Below are 17,903 nucleotides of genomic sequence, written 5' to 3' on the forward strand. Positions count from 1 at the left end.
CCACCACCTCAGGCAGGGATTCAGAATGGAACCAGGAAGACACGGGACGGAGTGCAGCATCCCGGTACGGACCGGAGCCCAGAGCGGGCCTCGCTAAACGGCGCAGCCCAACCCAGGAGGGAAGCCTTTTCGCCCAGCCAAGGAGGAAGATCCACTACCTGACTGATGGGAGAGTGTGTGGCCAGTGCACACTGAACTTTACCAGGCCAGAGCAACTAAAGCTGCAGTCCCAGGACAACCTAAAGGCCTTTGTTCCAATGCGTTGGGTGAGCATGAGAGTCTGACCCCCCTTTAGTTCGACCTAGGTTAGGGATAGTGTAGGAGGTGGGGTTACGACTAAGGGGAGTGTTAATGTGTGATACCCCTCGATGTGTCGTACTCCTTCCCGCACTCGCGTGCCCTCTGTTTTGAATATATAGTATTCCTTTTTTTTTCCTTTTAAAGTGTATAGAGCTGTAGCTTTGGTTTAGTATCGTTGAACCAATTAATTTCTCTGCTTGCTTGTTTTGTTTTATTTTTCTCTCAATAAAACCATTATTATTTTAACCTTTCACCTGCTTGTCTGTCTCGAGCTTGTTATTCTGCGCATCAGCTACCTGGTAGGATCCCAGTGTCAGAACTAAGTGGAAGTGTGGGGACGCCTCGAAAACATCCACTGGGTCAAGCCCGGGCCAAACCGACCACCCAACCAACAACCCCTACACATGGAGCGATGAAACCGTTCACACAGCCCGTTAGCCTGAGGGTGGTATGCTGTGGTGCAGTGGAGTCTCAACCTGAGGCCTCGGGCGACAGAATTCCAGTGCTCTGACGTGAGCTGGGGCCCCCGGTTGGAGGAAATGTCAGATGGGGCGCCGAACCGGGCGACCCAAGCGCTGATGAACGCCCGAGCCACATCGGCGGCCGTCGTTGATAACAGCGGGACGGCTTCCGGCCATTGGGTGGTTCTGTCGACCATTGTGAGGAGGTGGGTGAACCCACGGGAGGGCGGCAGGGGCCCCACCAGGCCCACATTAACGTGGTCGAACCGCCTCTCGGACACCGCGAAAGGCGCCAACGGGGCCTTAGTATGGCGATATACTTTCGAGCGTTGGCATACCACGCAGGTGCTGCCAAGTCGTTAACTTCTTTCCTGAGCTCGTGCCAGATGAACTTAGCCACTACCAGCTTCTGTGAAGGCTTCCTGCCCAGGTGGGAAAGATTATGGACGGCGTCGAAAACTTGCCGTTTCCACCCTTCGGGCACTACGGGACGTGGCTGCCCAACGGAGACATCGCACAGGAGTGTGGTGCCGGCAGTGTCGAACGCGACACCCGCCAGTTGAAGGCCTGTGACCGCCGTCCTGTAGGCCTGGACGTCCGGGTCGGAGGCCTCTTCGGCCGCCATGCGGGTGTAGTCGATGCCGAGGTGTACGGCGCTGGCGACGGCTCGGGAAAGGCAGTCGGCGACGGGGTTGTCTTTCCCAGCCACATGCTGGATGTCCGTTGTAAACTGCGAGATGAAGGCCAACTGGCGTTGCTGACGGGCCGAACACGGCTCGGAGGCTTTGGCCATGGCGAAGGTCAATGGCTTGTGGTCCACGAACGCCATGAACGGGCGGGCCTCCAGCAGGAAACGGAAGTGTCGGACGGCGAATTAGAGGCCGAGAAGCTCGCGATCAAAGGTGCTGTACTTCCGCTTGTTGGGGCGGAACTGTCGGCTGAAGAAGGCGAGCGGCTGCCAGGCGCCATTGACCCACTGTTCGTGGACGGCTCCGACCGCATATTCCAAGGCGTCGGTGGTGAGAGCGATCGGCGCATCAGGTAACAGATGCGCCAGCATAGTCGCGTTAGGCAGGGCCCTTTTCATGTCCATGAAAGAATTGGCCATATCATCGGACCAGTCGACGGCGAGTTTGTCGGGCTTGCCTTTGAGGGCCTCATAAAGGGGCTGCATAAGCTGAGCTGCTCGGGGGACGAAACGATGGTAGAAGTTCACCATGCCCAAAAACTCCTGCAGGGCCTTCACGGTAAGGCGTCGTGGGAAGTCCATCACGGCCTCCACTTTCGATGGCAGTGGCACTGCCCCGTCCTTCATGATGCGATGCCCGAGAAAGTCGATTGAGGACAGCCCGAACTGGCACTTGGCCGGGTTGATGATTAGGCCGTGTTGGCTGAGTCGTTCAAAGAGAGTCCGGAGGTGGGACACATGCTCCGTCCTGGAGGCGCTGGTGATGAGGATGTTGTCCAGGTATACGAACAGGAATGTCAGGTCCCATAACACGGTGTCCATTAGGCATTGAAAAGCCTGTGCGGCATTTTTGAGGCCGAATGGCATGCGGAGAAATTCGAATAGCCCGAACGGGGTGATCACCGCGGTTTTCGGGACATCCTGCGGCTGGACAGGAACCTGGTGGCAACCCCGGACAAGGTCCACTTTCGAGAATACCATTTTCCCGGCCAGGTGGGCGGAAAAGTCCTTGATGTGTGGAATCGGATAGCAGTCAGGGGTCGTCGCGTCATTGAGGTGCCGGTAATCTCCGCACGGGCGCCACCCGCCGCCTGGTTTCAGGGCGATGTGGAGGGGCGAAGCCCACGGACTGTTCGACCGGCGGATGATGCCGAGGCGCTCCATGGTGTCGAACTCGGCTTTGGCGATGGCGAGCTTCCCTGGGTTGAGGCGCCGAGCGCGGGCGTAGACGGGCGGACCGGTGGTCGAGATGTGGTGTTCTACCCCATGTTTGGTGGCGGCGGATGAGAACGTAGGCTTCGTGAGGTCTGGGAACTGGGCGAGGAGGCGGGAAAACTCGTCGGAAGCCGAGAGTGCACTGGACAATTGCGTCGTGCTGGACCCGCTGAGAGTGCATGGGAGCGAGCTGAAGGTTTCCGCGTTGATGAGGTGTCGGTTCTTGACGTCCACCAAAAGGCCATTGGCGCAGAGAAAGTCAGCGCCGAGAAGGTGGGTGGACACTTTTGCTGTGACAAAGTCCCAGGTGAACCGCTGCCCGCCAAAACAAAGCGCCACGTTCCGTTTCCCGAAAGTGCAGATGGAACTGCCATTGGCGGCTTCGAGGACGGGGCCATGGTTCCCCCCTTGAATGTCTATGGTTGACACGGGCAGGACGCTCACCTGGGCGCCTGTGTCGCAAAGGAAACGACGTCCGGAGTCGGTGTCTGTAATAAACAACAAACTGCCTGAATAGCTGACAGCCATAGCCGCCGACGAGTGGTCTTTAGTTTTTTTCAACGTGGGAAAACTGCACGGGGACCGGCACTTCCTGGCTTTGGGGCCAAACTGCGCATGGTAGAAGCAGAGGCTTGAGGGTTGCTGCTGTTGAGCTATATCAGTGGGGGCAGGGCTCCGCGTGGCCGCGCAGTACTGTTGCCCGGCGGAGAAAAATTTGTCGGCCTCCTTGGCCAGGTCGCGGAAATCGGTAGTGGAAGAGTTGGCTAAAGCCAACCGTACCTGACCTGGCAGCTGTTGAAGGAACAGTTCCTTGAAGAGGAAGCACAGCGTGTGTGTGCCCAGGAGGGCCAGCATGTTGTCCATCAGCTCCGAGGGCTTGGAGTCACCAAGCTCGGGTAGAGAGAGAAGCCGGCGTGCGCGTTCGGCTTCGGTGAGTCCAAAAGTTTGTAAGAGGTGTGCTTTCAGCGTATCGTATTTGTTGAGCTCCGGGGGGTTTTCGAGCAGGTTCACGACTCTGGCCGCGGTGGAGCTGCCGAGAGCAGAGACGACGTAGTAGTACCTCGTGTCGTCCGTGGTGATGTCCCGGAGTGCAAATTGAGCCTCGGCCTGGGCGAACCAAGCAGCAGCCTGATGTTCCCAAAACTCGGGTAATTTGATGGAAATGGCGTTCGTCATCATTTCAGATGAGGTCTTTGGAATCGTCCAAAAGAGCAGCGGGGTCACCAATGTTGGGATTGATAGAAAACAACTGGCAGAGACTTTTGTTTAAGCTAAGGCAAAACGTGTCTTACTTTAATCACTCTGCACGAGGTCTGAAGGCTCAGCCCCGTGCAGGGGCTATGACGTCATCACGCAACCGACGTCATGATATCATCACGCTACCGACGCTCTTAAAGGGACCCTGCACCGATAACCCAACCCAGCATGTACATATCACAACATTGCTATACATAGTGAATTGTGTTCAGGTACATATAACAGCATTGGCTATACATTGTGTTATTGTCTCTATGTGGTCTCCACCAAACTATAAATTTTGAACATTTGGAGTAGATTTTCAACTGGCTGTACAGGCGTAAAATTGGTTATGGATCTTCCACCCGTTATACAAATAGCCTGATTTTCTCTTCTGTTTTTCCCTGTACATATCACTTCTGTCCTTTAACCATTTTCTGATCTCCATGCTTATCACTTGCCAGGTCCTTCTATGTCTTTTCTTGTGTCTGTGGTTGTTGTGTTGTTTTTATTTTTTTCCCCATGTTGTGTTTACAGGATAGTCATTTGTCCTTGCTTTTAATACAACTTTGAGGAGCAGGGAACACTGAGATGAATAATTAATATCCTTTATTTGACAAAACATGGAAACAACCCGTTACAAGTTGTGCCCATGAGATAGGTGATGAAAGTAGCTGATGTGCAATGGACTCATCGGGCCTTGACTGCTGACGCTGGCCTAAGCAAGCAAGGTAAAATTCCCTAAGGGGTTTCTGTGTGCTGTATATTTATAGGGTTGATTATGCCTCCCTCACAAGATGCTCTTATATCAATGCATCCTATCTATGCTGAATGTATACATGAGTACGTTTACTGCACAAATTGTTTAACCTTGGTTACTGAATCTCTGTCATGGGCACCTTGCTGATTGTGCGATTGGTAATTCCTAACTGTAGTGTATGTACTTTGCAGAAGGAACTATATTCTGCAGCCCCTGTACACTGCAGTAGCAGTAGTGACCACCCCTGTATAGTAACATTTGCATAGTAGTTCCAGGTTGCCTCCATTCAGTAAAGACCTGTTATAACCAACTCCTGTAGTCCGTGTCTCAATTATACACGGACATAATACTGGCGACGAGCAGATACGAACTTACCTACAGTCTGCACCACCTCATGGGGATCCATCCCTGAAGCGAAGTTATCAGAGGTCGAGGCCAGAAGGAAGAAAGAAACAGAAGAAACGGGCGTCGACAGTGGGCATCCGCCTCTGAGTCAGCGGAGTTGAAGATTCACAGGAGAAGCTGTCGAGAGCGGGGTTGGTTATCCTGTCGATGGTGCTTCAGCTAATCGGGCTGGTGGCAGGTAGTACACTGATCCTTCCTGGGCTGCGGCGGTCTGGAGCTCGAGCGGGTGGCTTTGCAACGGGGCCGAGCAGCATTGTTGGGAAGAGGAGAGAGAGAGAGGGTGGAGCACACAGGGCGCGGCCGGTGCTACGAAGCCGGGCAGCGTACAGACCCGAGAAGAGGGAGGCAAGAGTCCCGCAGGGTTGTTCCGATGACGGGGAAAGAATCAAAATTAAATGCGTAGAAAGCCGCAAGGAGCTGCAGTTTGCCACGGGAACCGCGGAGAGCGGCGTTAGCAGCAGCGCGGGGGGAAGTGCGCGAAGACCATAGGGCGTCGCCATCAAGGCATAAAACACCAGCAACAGCGCTAGCAACAGCAGAGAAGACAAAAAGCGTGGGAGGCGCCATATTAATCCAGATGGGAAGAAGGCAAAGCGCGGGAGGCACCATTTTGTTAAATCGGGGAAGAAGGCAAAGCGCAGGAGGCACCATCTTAGATTTCCAAGATGCTGAAGACTGGCTATATCACTGCCTTCGATAATGCAATTGAAGACTGGACCACGTATGTGGAAAGAGTCGAGGTATATTGCGAGGCAAACGAAGTAGCCGATGAGAAAAAGGCAACGGTACTGCTAAACTTAATGGGCGCAAGAACGTATGGCCTATTGCGGGACCTGATTACTCCAGCCAAACAGAAGGCGAAGAGTTTTAACGAAATTGTTGCTATCCTACAGGAACACCTAAATCCTACACCGCTGCTGATAGCAGAAAGATTTAAATTCCACAGGAGAAATCAGCATAAAGATGAGAGCAATGCTGATCACCTTACGGAACTATGCAAGCTATCAAAGCACTGCCAGTTCGGAGCAGGACTGGCAGATACCTTACGGGACAAATTTGTCTGTGGACTCCTGAGTGAAGGAACCCAGAAGAGGTTACTCTCAGAGAAAGAGCTGACGCTAGATAAGGCTTTCAGCGTGGCAGTATCGTACGAAGCAGCAGCAAGGGGAGCTGTGGAAATACAGCAAAAGCCACAGGAATACGGCACCCACAAAATGACATGGGGATTTGCAAAATGCTATCGCTGCGGCAGAACAACCCATGACCAGAAGGACTACTGGTCCAAGGACAAAATATGCAGGCAATGCGGAAAGATGGGACACATTGCACGAGTTTGCAGGTCTGGGAAGAAGACCAATGACAACAAAAAGGCTACTTAGGAACCGTACAGGAAAGTACAAAAGATGACGGACAGTAGTTCCGAAGACCAGATGAGCGATAGTGAATCCGGGAACAAGAGACTAAGTTGTCTCAAACTTCACAACGTAATCGCAAAAGAGGATCACCGAACCATTTGGGTCACGCTCACGATAGCAGGGTCCCAAGTCAAAATGGAATTGGATACAGGATCAGCTTTAACCGTCATGAATCGACGAGACTACGAACGGCTATTCTCACACATACCCTTGAAAGAGACATCCATTGTCTTGAAGACGTATACGGGGCAAAAAGTATACCCCAGAGGAAAAATAAGGGTGCCTGTCGAATACAACGGCAAGGAAATACGGAAATTGTATCTGTACATACTGCAAGATGGTGGACCACCGTTATTGGGACGTGAATGGATCAGAAAGATAAGTTTAGACTGGCACTCCATTCAGGCACTGACGGTGGCTGGTCAAAAGGATGACGACATCAATCCTGGACGATTGTCAACAATCTTAGCTAACGCCAAAGAGGTATTTCAACAAGAACTGGGAACTCGTAAAGGCGTAACCGCCTCGATAAAAATAGAAGAGAATGCAATTCCCAAGTTTTTCAAAGCAAGACCAGTACCATATGCAATTCGCCCAGCCGTCGAGGCAGAGCTGGAAAATCTGGAGAATGCAGGCGTGTTATCTATGGTAAACTGGAGCGAGTGGGCGACACCCATCGTTCCTGTCATGAAGAAAACGTTAAACAATAAGTCTGAGGAGCCAAGGAAGGATCGCATCTGTGGGGACTTCAAGGTGACGGTGAACCCAATCCTTCACACAGTACAATATCCTCTTCCAAGGATAGAAGATATCTTCGCCTCACTATCTGGAGGGAAGTATTTTACAAAAATTGACCTAGCACAAGCATATTTGCAGATGGAGGTTGAAGAATCCTCTAGGAAGTATCTCACTATAAACACTCACAAAGGTCTTTACCAGTATAATCGACTGGTTTTCGGAGTAGCATCAGCTCCGGCGATATGGCAAAGAGCGATGGAACAAGTCCTGCAAGGGATTCCGGGGACTCAGTGTTACTTGGACGACATCCTAGTGACAGGTGAAGATGACAGTGAACACCTTGCCAACCTAGAGCAGGTGCTCACTTGACTACGTGAACATGGGCTATGGGCCAATCGCCCCAAGTGCGAGTTTTTTAAGAAACAGATATCGTATTGTGGCCACGTGATTGATGAAGAGGGGTTACATAAGCCCCCTGACAAAATTGAAGCGGTATTTAAGGCTCCAGTGCCTGAAAATGTGTCGCAACTGAGGTCATTCCTCGGATTGGTGAATTACTACCATAAGTTTTGCCGAATTTGTCCACAATTCTGCACCCACTGAACGCCCTACTACAAACCGGAGTAGCATGGAAATGGAGCGATGAATGTAAGCGGGCCTTTCAGAAGAGTAAGGATCTAATCACTTCAAGAGAAGTATTGGCTCACTACAACCCATCACTACCGATAAGACTGGCATGTGATGCATCTCCCTACGGCATTGGGGCGGTACTGTCACATAAATTCCTTGATGGTTCAGAGCGGCCGATAGCTTTTGCGTCACGCTCGTTAACTTCAGCCGAGCGTAACTACGCCCAGATTGACAGAGAGGCCCTCAGCCTGGTGTGGGGGGTAAAGAAGTTCAATCACTACCTGCACGGTCAGAAATTTACTCTACTTACTGATCATCAACCTCTTGTCTCCATTTTCAACCCTCAGAAGGGCGTACTGATAATGACAGCACAACGGCTACAGAGGTGGTCCCTTTTCCTAGGGGCACACCAATATGACATCGAGTACAAAGGAACTAAGCAGCATGGGAATGCTGATGGATTGTCACGCCTACCGTTGCTGACGGTGGAAGAAGAACTTGCAGTGGATCCAGTGGAGATATTCCACTCGACCATAGTCGAATGTCTCCCTGTGACGAATGCAAACATAGAAAAGGAAACACGAAATGACCCAACACTCTCCTGGGTCTATGATTTAACGGTGAAGGGATGGCCAGCACATGGCGAACCACTGCTGCCAGCATTCTCGCCGAGAAGAGAACAGCTGTCAGTGTGCAGAGGAACCTTGATGTGTGGATCCAGAATAGTAATTCCACCCAAATTGAAGGATAGAGTGCTCAATGAGCAACATGAAGGTCATCTGGGAGGGATAAAAATGAAGAACTTAGCCGGAGCGTTTGTGTGGTGGCCGGGAATCGATAGAGAAATCGAAGAGATGACCAAGAGCTGTACAGGATGCCAGAAGGTCCAAAACGCCCCACCACAAGCCCCTCTACATCCATGGGAGTGGCCCTCATCTCCATGGCAAAGGCTGCACATTGATTTTGCTGGTCCCTTTATGGACTCGATGTTTTTAATTGCGGTGGATGCACATTCAAAGTGGCCAGAGGTAATAAAAATGTCCTCAACCACCACAGAAAAAACTATCACAGTCTTACGAACCATATTCGCCAGGAATGGGCTGCCTGAACAGATTTGCTCCGACAATGGACCACAGTTTGTGTCTGAAGAGTTCCGGAGGTTCTTAAAGAACAATGGTGTTAAGCATTACACATCCACCCCATATCATCCAGCCACTAATGGATTGGCCGAGAGGTTCATTCAAACATTCAAGAAGGCTATCAAGGTAATGTGTAATGAAGATATACCCCTACAACACAAGGTGGATAACTTCTTGTTTGCCTACCGGAATGCGACACATGCGGTTACCAACCAAACTCCAGCCATGATGTTCTTCAATCGAAGACTACGATGCCGCTTGGATTTGGTTAAGCCAAACATCAGAAGAGATGTGGAGAACAGGCAGTTTCAGAATATGAATGAAAGGCCGACCAGGAGTTTTAAGATAGGTCAACCAGTTTTGGCCTGGGACTCCCGCACAGAGAAATGGCAGCCAGGAACGATCTGTACACGGCAAGGGCCTCTAATGTATACCGTGGACATTGGAGAGAGCATTGTAAGACGCCATGCTGACCAGATTCTAGAGTCACTGGGAAACGTCAACTCCACACCACGATCTGATACACCTGGCGATGAAACCGAAGTACCAATTGCATCTACCTCAGAATCGGTGATATTGGAAGCAGACGAACCAAACAACGACGTTGATCCCGACTCAACTTTCCCAGAAGAACCTGATACCCCAAAGAGGCGTTATCCAGACAGAATCAGGAAGCCTCCTCAAAGACTGAACTTATAATTGCTTAAATTCAACTAATGTATCTAGCAACTGTAATTGTAAATATGTTATTTCATTGTTAATCGAATGCTATGTACTGTTTAGCTAAAAGGGGAGGAATTGTAGTGTATGTACTTTGCAAAAGGAACTATGTTCTGCAGCCCCTGTATACTGCAGTACCAGTAGTGACCACCCCTGTATATAAGCCTGTGTAGTAACATTTGCATAGTAGTTGCAGGTTGCCTCCATTCAGTAAAGACCTGTTATAACCAACTCCTGTAGTCCGTGTCTCAATCATACACGGACATAATACTAACTGTGTCGTCAGAACAAACCCTGATGATGATCTTTATGTTTTGACTAAAAGCAAGTAAAACAAAACCCCAGCCAACCGAACCTCAGAGCAGTAAATCTTCAGAGTTACTAACTGCCCCCAAATCCCACTCCTTGATGCTCCCGAAGGATTCCCCTGTCACCACATCTTCACTATAATCAAGAGCGGGTGTAAAGTGCTGGTTCTTTACTTCCTCAGTATTAGATTAACAACAACCATTCCTGTGGTGTATGTAACCTGTTCCACCTTAAGAGAACTTAAGCCTGTTCCACCTTAAGAGATGTACTACTTTCTCTGGCTGCTGTATACATAATACCGGTGGTAACCACCGGTATATAAGTACTGTGTCATGATATTGTATTTAGTATAGTCCTGACCTCCAACTAGTAAAGACCTGTTGAACTTTATTCTTATAGTCTGTGTCAGTAATTAATCTTAATACAACTGGAACACACAGACTTAACAGTGGCGACGAGTCCGATTCTTACCCTGCGGCAGTTTATATCCACGGCGGCTTCGTCCACAGAATGGGCGTCGAAGAGAGGCATCCACCCTCATCACCCTGCTGGAAGACACGTCGCGCGGCAGGCATCGAGAACCCGGAGTGCAGAAGACATCCTGAACTCGAAGCCTCCATCAGCGGCAGTCAGCTATCTTCGTTCTACCTCGGTGGTGGGTAACCCGGTCAGCGACGCGAGCAGAAAGTCGGCCGCGTTGGCTGTACAGACGGGGGGAGGAAGACAGAGGAATAAGGGCGGTGAGATCGATCGCGACCGGAGATAAGGGCCGGGCCGCATTCGGGCCGAAAGGCGCAGCGCGGGGACATCGATCGCGGCTGGTGATAAGGGCCGGGCCGCTTTCGGGCCAAAAAGGCGCAGCGTCTGGGGCGACTGAAGGCACGAGAGCCGCGGTGAAGGCGAACGCAGCCGGTGCTAATAACCGGGCTGCAAGAAGGGCTACGAGGCGCGACATCGGGGAAGCGCGAATGCCCGAGGGAGCCGCGGTGAAGCGGAGACAGCGTCGGGGAAGTTACTAATCGCTGGGAAAGGGGAGCAGCAGCGGCACGCCAAACGCCATTGCAGCCAGTGGGTGAAGACCGCCAAGAGCGGGAAAACCGCCATTTTGTAGGTGGAGGACGAAGACAAGAGCGGGAAGCCGCCATCTTGGGATAAAATAAATTGCAACGATGCCTAAACATGGGAACATTGATACCTTTGATGGCGACATCGAAGATTGGGCCATGTATGTAGAACGCATACAAAATTATTGTAAAGCAAATAAAATCCCAGATGCAGAGAAAGCACTAACTTTATTGAACTTAATGGGTGCGAAGACATACGGGCAATTGAAACACCTTTTATCACCAGATGAACCGGCGGATAAGACGTTCGAGGAGATTGTTACTGTCCTGAAAAATCATCTAAACCCCACGCCGCTGATGCTAGCGGAACGATTTAAATTTTACAGCAGAAGGCAGCTGAAGGATGAAAGCAATGCTGAATATTTAATGGAATTGCATAAGCTAGCAAAGTACTGTCAGTTTGGAATGGGACTAACAGACGCGCTAAGAGATAAATTTGTGTGTGGATTATTAAAAGAAGATACACAAAAGCGACTGCTCGAGGAGAATGAGCTGACGCTTGAGAAAGCGGTCACTATGGCAGCAGCACACGAAGCCGCAGCGAGAGGCACAGCAGTAATGCAGCTACGGTCACCGGAACACAGTACAAATAAATTGGGTTTGAGTACTGTAAAATGTTATCGTTGTGGAAAGACAACACACGATCAGAACCAGTGTTGGTTTAAAAACCAAGAATGCAGAACGTGTGGCAGGCTTGGCCACATAGCTAAAGTATGCCAGTCAGGAAAGAAGACCAGCAACAAAAAGTCACCGCAAGGAAAATACATAAAGGTGCACAAGGTGACAAAGACCAGTTCGAACGAACAGAAGTCAGATTCAGACGCTAGCAGTAATGAACTGGGTAGCTTAAGAGTACACAACATTGGTAAGGATGCAGATCTCCAGACAATTTGGGTCACTCTTCAGATAGCAGGAGTCCAAGTAAAGATGGAATTGGACACTGGATCGGCATTAACGGTCATGAATAAGAAAGATTACAAAAGGTTATTCCAACATATTCCCCTACGGGATACGGAGATTATATTGAAAACATACACGGGGCAAAGAGTGTACCCCATCGGAAAGATAGAGGTAAAAGTGGTCCACAAGGGCGAAGAAAGCCAAGTAATGGACTTATATGTGCTACCTGAAGGAGGTCCCCCACTACTGGGACGGGAGTGGATTAGGAAAATGAATATGGACTGGCACTCCTTAAAAGCACTAACGGTAGATTCCGGGGAAATAGATGTCAAACCTAAACGATTGTCCAAAATATTGGATGATGCTAAAGAGGTGTTCCAGCAAGGACTGGGAACACTGAAAGGAATTATGGCAAACATCAAGATTGATGAACATGCACCACCAAAATTTTTCAAAGCCAGACCGGTACCCTATGCAATACGACCTACTGTAGAAGCGGAACTGGAAGCGCTAGAACGTTCAGGTGTACTGTCTAAGGTAGATTGGAGTGAGTGGGCTACGCCCATTGTTCCCGTTATGAAACTGATATACCTATCAATTCATCCAATGAAAAGCGACGAGTTAAGATTGTAACTATAGGTTTTTATTGGCTAAATAACAGAGCCCACCCTCGTGGGCGATCGGGTCCAACAAGGAGGAATACCAGCCAGTCGACCACCTTTATACCTGGGCAAGCAGGCGGAGCCATGGGCGGAGTCAGCTGTGGTCAGCCCAGGTATAACAGCGTGACAAGAGGTGACCTTGTGTAGTGTTACAACAGTGTAAACAGTGATAACCATTGTGTAACGATATAAACAGTGATAACCATAGTGTAACGATAGTGAACGATAAAAGTGGTTTACCACATTCACCCCTTGTTTAGATTTGAGTCCGGCGGGGTGAAGTGTACTACCAGTTCGGGTATGTCAGTCTGTCCGGAGGCCTCGTAAGTCTTTCTGATCGGCGCAGCAGCGGCGGCGGTGGTGCAGTATCCGATGTTAATGCTGGTGTCTGCGTGGTCGGCGAAGGCTCGTGGGGTTCCGGCATGCCGTCTACCTGGGCTGGATTTGGGGGAGTGGTGGGGGGTAACGGTGGTGTCTCAGGGGTGCCCGAGGGTGCAAGGTCTCGTAAGGAGACTGTGTCCTCCCGCCCGTCTGGGTATGCCACATAGGCGTACTGGGGGTTGGCGTGCAGGAGGTCCACCCTCTCGACCAGGGGGTCCGTTTTATGGGCCCTCACGTGTTTTCGCAGCAAGACGGGCCCCGGAGAAGTCAGCCATGTTGGTAGCGAGGTTCCCGTAGTCGACTTCCTGGGGAAAACAAACATTCGTTCATGGGGGGTGGCGCTAATGGCCGTGCAAAGCAGTGACCAGATGGAATGAAGCGCTGCCGGGAGGACTTCCTGCCAGCGCGAGGTTGGGAGGCCCTTAGACTTTAAGGCTAAGAGAACGGCCTTCCAGACAGTCGCGTTCTCTCTTTCCACCTGGCCGTTCCCTCGGGGGTTGTAGCTGGTGGTCCTGCTTGCAGCAATACCTCTCGCTAGTAGGAATTGGCGAAGTTCCTCGCTCATGAAGGATGAGCCCCGGTCGCTATGTATATAGTTCGGGAACCCGAACAAGGCGAAGAGGTCATTCAGGCATTTGATGACCGTGGTACTGGTCATGTCTGGGCAGGGGAAGGCAAAGGGGAAATGGGAGTACTCATCAATGATGTTGAGGAAGTACACATTACGGTCAGAGGACGGGAGGGGCCCCTTAAAATCAATGCTCAAGCGCTCGAAGGGGCGGGTGGCCTTGATCAGGCTTGCTCTGTCCGGCCTAAAGAAATGCGGTTTGCATTCGGCACAGGTTTGGCAGTTCCTGGTCATGGTCCTGACCTCCTCGATGGAGTAGGGCAGGTTGCGGGCCTTAATGAAGTGGTAAAGTCTGGTGACCCCGGGGTGGCAGAGGTCATTGTGGAGGGTCTGCAGTCTATCAATTTGCGCGTTGGCGCATGTACTTCGTGATAGAGCATCTGGGGGTTCGTTCAGTTTACCAGGCCAGTACAAGATATCATACTCATAGGTGGAGAGCTCGATTCTCCACCTCAAGATCTTGTCGTTCTTGATTTTGCCCCTCAGCTTGTTATTAAACATAAAAGCGACCGAACGCTGGTCGGTGAGGAGGGTAAATCGTTTGCCTGCCAGGTAATGCCTCCAGCGTCGTTCTGCCTCCACGATCGCCTGGGCCTCCTTCTCGACCGAAGAGTGTCGGATCTCAGGGCCCTGGAGGGTCCTTGAGAAGAAGGCCACAGGTCTCCCCGCCTGGTTAAGGGTTGCAGCTAGGGCGAAGTCGGATGCATCGCTCTCCACTTGGAAAGGGATAAACTCATCCACCGCGTGCATTGTGGCCTTAGCAATGTCTCCCTTTATGAGGGAGAAGGCTGCGCACGCTTCTGCCATCAGGGGGAAGGAGGTGGACTTCATGAGGGGTCTGGCTTTGTCCGCATAATTCGGCACCCATTGGGCATAGTAGGCGAAGAGCCCCAGGGTTCTCTTCAGTGCCTTTGGACAGTGGGGGAGGGGAAGCTCCATAAGGGGGCGCATTCTTTCGGGGTCGGGGCCGATGACTCCGTTCTCTACTACGCAGCCGAGGATGGCAAGACGCGGGGTGTTAAACACACATTTCTCCTTATTGTAAGTGAGGTTCAGCTGTTCGGCCGTACGGAGGAATTTCTCCAGATTAACATCGTGGTCCTGCTGGTCGCGGCCGCAGATGGTGACGTTATCTAGATAAGGGAACGTGGCCTGCAGCCCGTTCTGGTCAACCATCCGGTCCATCTCCCTTTGGAAGACCGAAACCCCGTTGGTGACGCCGAAGGGAACCCTAAGGAAGTGGTAGAGGCGGCCATTCGCCTCGAAGACGGTATACTGGCGGTCCTCAGGGTGGATAGGGAGTTGGTGATAGGCCGACTTAAGGTCGATGGTAGAGAATACCCGGTACTGTGCAATCTGATTGACCATATCAGATATGCGGGGAAGGGGGTATGCGTCCAGCTGGGTGTACCGGTTTATGGTTTGGCTGTAGTCGATGACCAGGCGGTTTTTATTGCCGGTCTTAACGACTACAACCTGGGCACGCCAGGGGCTGTTGCTCCTCTCGATGATGCCCTCCTTCAGGAGATGCTGCACCTCAGAGCTAATAAAAGCTCTGTCCCTGGCGCTGTACCGCCTGCTCTTGGTGGCGACGGGTTTACAGTCACGGGTGAGGTTAGCGAACAGGGAGGGGGGCGGGACCTTGAGGGTGGATAGGCCGCAGGTGGTACGCGGTGGGTGGTTTAAAGGCTGCTGGTTGTCGACTGTGAGTGGGGGGAGGTGTCCACCGTATGCCAAAGTGACACTTTGAAGGTGGGATTGGAAATCCAGCCCTAGTAGGACGGCAGCGCAGAGCTGGGGCAGGACAAGGAGTTTCAAATTTTTATACTCCGTGCCCCTAACCGACAGGGTCACAACACAGTAGCCACTGATGTCTGTAGAATGGGACCTCGACGCCATCGAGATCCGGTTGCGCGTTGGCCGGACAGTGAGGGAGTAGTGGCTCACCGTGTCTGGATGGATGAAACTCTCCGTGCTTCCGCTGTCGAACAGGCAGGTCGTGGCATGGCCGTTTACTTTGATGTCCATCATGGACTTGGACAGGTGATGCGGGCGAGCTTGGTCCAGTGTGACGGAGGCTAGTGTATGGCTGAGCGAGCTGCTGTAGTCTGTGGGTGAGGCGGTGGTTGGGTCTGGAGACAAGGTGGCGGTCGAGTGTGGTGGACAAAATGGCGGCGCCCACGACGTTGAATAAAATGGCGGAGAAGATGGCCGCCCCCACAACTCACATGAGGCACTGCTGGCGTCGGTGGCCTTGATCAAAGATGGCCACCCCCACGACTCACACGAGGGGATACTGGCATCTGTGGCCTTGATGAAAGATGGCCGCCCCCACAACTCGCATGAGGCACTGCTGGCATCTGTGGCTCTCCCCCTGCAGGCCTTCGCGAAGTGGCCTTTCTTGTGGCAGTCGGAGCAAATCGCGTTTCTTGCAGGGCAGCGCGTCCTCGGGTGTTTCGCCTGGCCACAGAAGAAGCAGCCGGCGGCCCGATCGCGGGGCTCCGATGTCGCAGCCGGTACCGGGGGTGGCGGTCCCGATCGGTTCTGGGACGCCAACGCTGAGGTAGGTCCCAGAGGCGGCGGTGAGAGGGGTATTGCGGCCGGGGTCGGGCCCGAGTCCCAGGGTCGCGCAGCACAGTACCTGGAGTACGCCTCGAGGTCCCGATGGGCCACTTCCAGAGAGCGAGCGAGGGCTGCAGTTGTATTCAGGTCGAGGTCCTTTGATTCGAGCAGTCTTTGCCATGAGTAGTCGGACCGAAGGCCTTTCACGAAGGCATCGCGGATATTCCCTTCAGTATTTTCTGCAGCCGTTACAGCTTTAAAGTCACAGTCCCTGCCGAGTGTTTGTAGCGCCCGTAAAAATTCATCCACAGACTCTCCTGGCTGCTGCGAGCGGGATCTTAGGAGATGTCTGGCATACATAGAATTTACCGGGCTCCGGTACTGCTCTTTCAGCAGGTTGAGGGCGTCCTCGTATGTAGCAAGGTCCCGGATGAATGCAAATACTTTAGGGCTCACCTGGGCGGTCAGAACTCTTAGTTTGGATCCCTGAGGCATGCCGGATTCTCCCAGGTAGGATTCGAAACAGCTCAGCCAGTGTTCGAAGTCGAGGGCTGAGTTCGCTGCCTGAGGGTTTAGATCCAGGTACGGCGGTCGGAGGGCTCGCAGCCAGGCCGGCTGCTGTGGCTGTTGTAGCTGGCCGTTTGGCTGGTCGTTTGGCTGCTCCGATCCACTCATTTCTAAATTTAGCCAATAAAATTGAGATACCTATCAATTCATCCAATGAAAAGTGACGAGTTAAGATAGTAACTATAGGTTTTTATTGGCTAAATAACAGAGCCCACCCTCGTGGGCGATCGGGTCCAACAAGGAGGAATACCAGCCAGTCGACCACCTTTATACCTGGGCAAGCAGGCGGAGCCATGGGCGGAGTCAGCTGTGGTCAGCCCAGGTATAACTGCTTGACAAGAGGTGACCTTGTGTAGTGATACAACAGTGTAAACAGTGATAGCCATAGTGTAACGATATAAACAGTGATAACCATAGTGTAACGATAGTGAACGATAAAAGTGGTTTACCACAGAAACGTCCTTCGAGCAACAAGCCAGGAGAACCAGGGAAGGTTCGCATCTGTGGAGATTTCAAGATCACCGTTAATCCGGTGCTTCACACGGTGCAGTATCCGCTTCCGCGGATTGAGGATATTTTTGCTTCGTTGTCTGGCGGGAAACACTTTACCAAGATAGACCTGGCGCAGGCGTACTTGCAGATGGAGGTTGAAGAAGAGTCACGCCAGCACCTCACGATCAACACGCATAGAGGTTTGTACCGGTATAATAGGCTGGTTTTTGGAGTGGCATCGGCTCCGGCAATTTGGCAGAGGGCCATGGAGCAGGTATTACAGGGAATTCTAGGCACACAATGTTACCTGGACGATATTCTGATTACAAGTGATGGTGATGAAGAACACCTCGCAAACTTGGAACTGGTGCTCAACAGACTGAAAGAGTATGGACTTAGAGTTAATCGGCAGAAATGTGAGTTCTTTCAGAAGCGGATCTCGTACTGTGGTCATGTCATTGACTGGGAGGGGCTTCATAAGTCTCCTGACAAGATAGAGGCAGTTGTAAAGGCTCCCGCTCCGGATAATGTCTCTCAGTTGAGGTCGTTTCTGGGATTGATTAACTATTAC

Source organism: Somniosus microcephalus, chromosome 6, assembly GCF_052327205.1.
Source record: "Somniosus microcephalus isolate GS21.2 chromosome 6, FLI_Smic_1.0, whole genome shotgun sequence".
Taxonomy (NCBI): domain Eukaryota; kingdom Metazoa; phylum Chordata; class Chondrichthyes; order Squaliformes; family Somniosidae; genus Somniosus; species Somniosus microcephalus.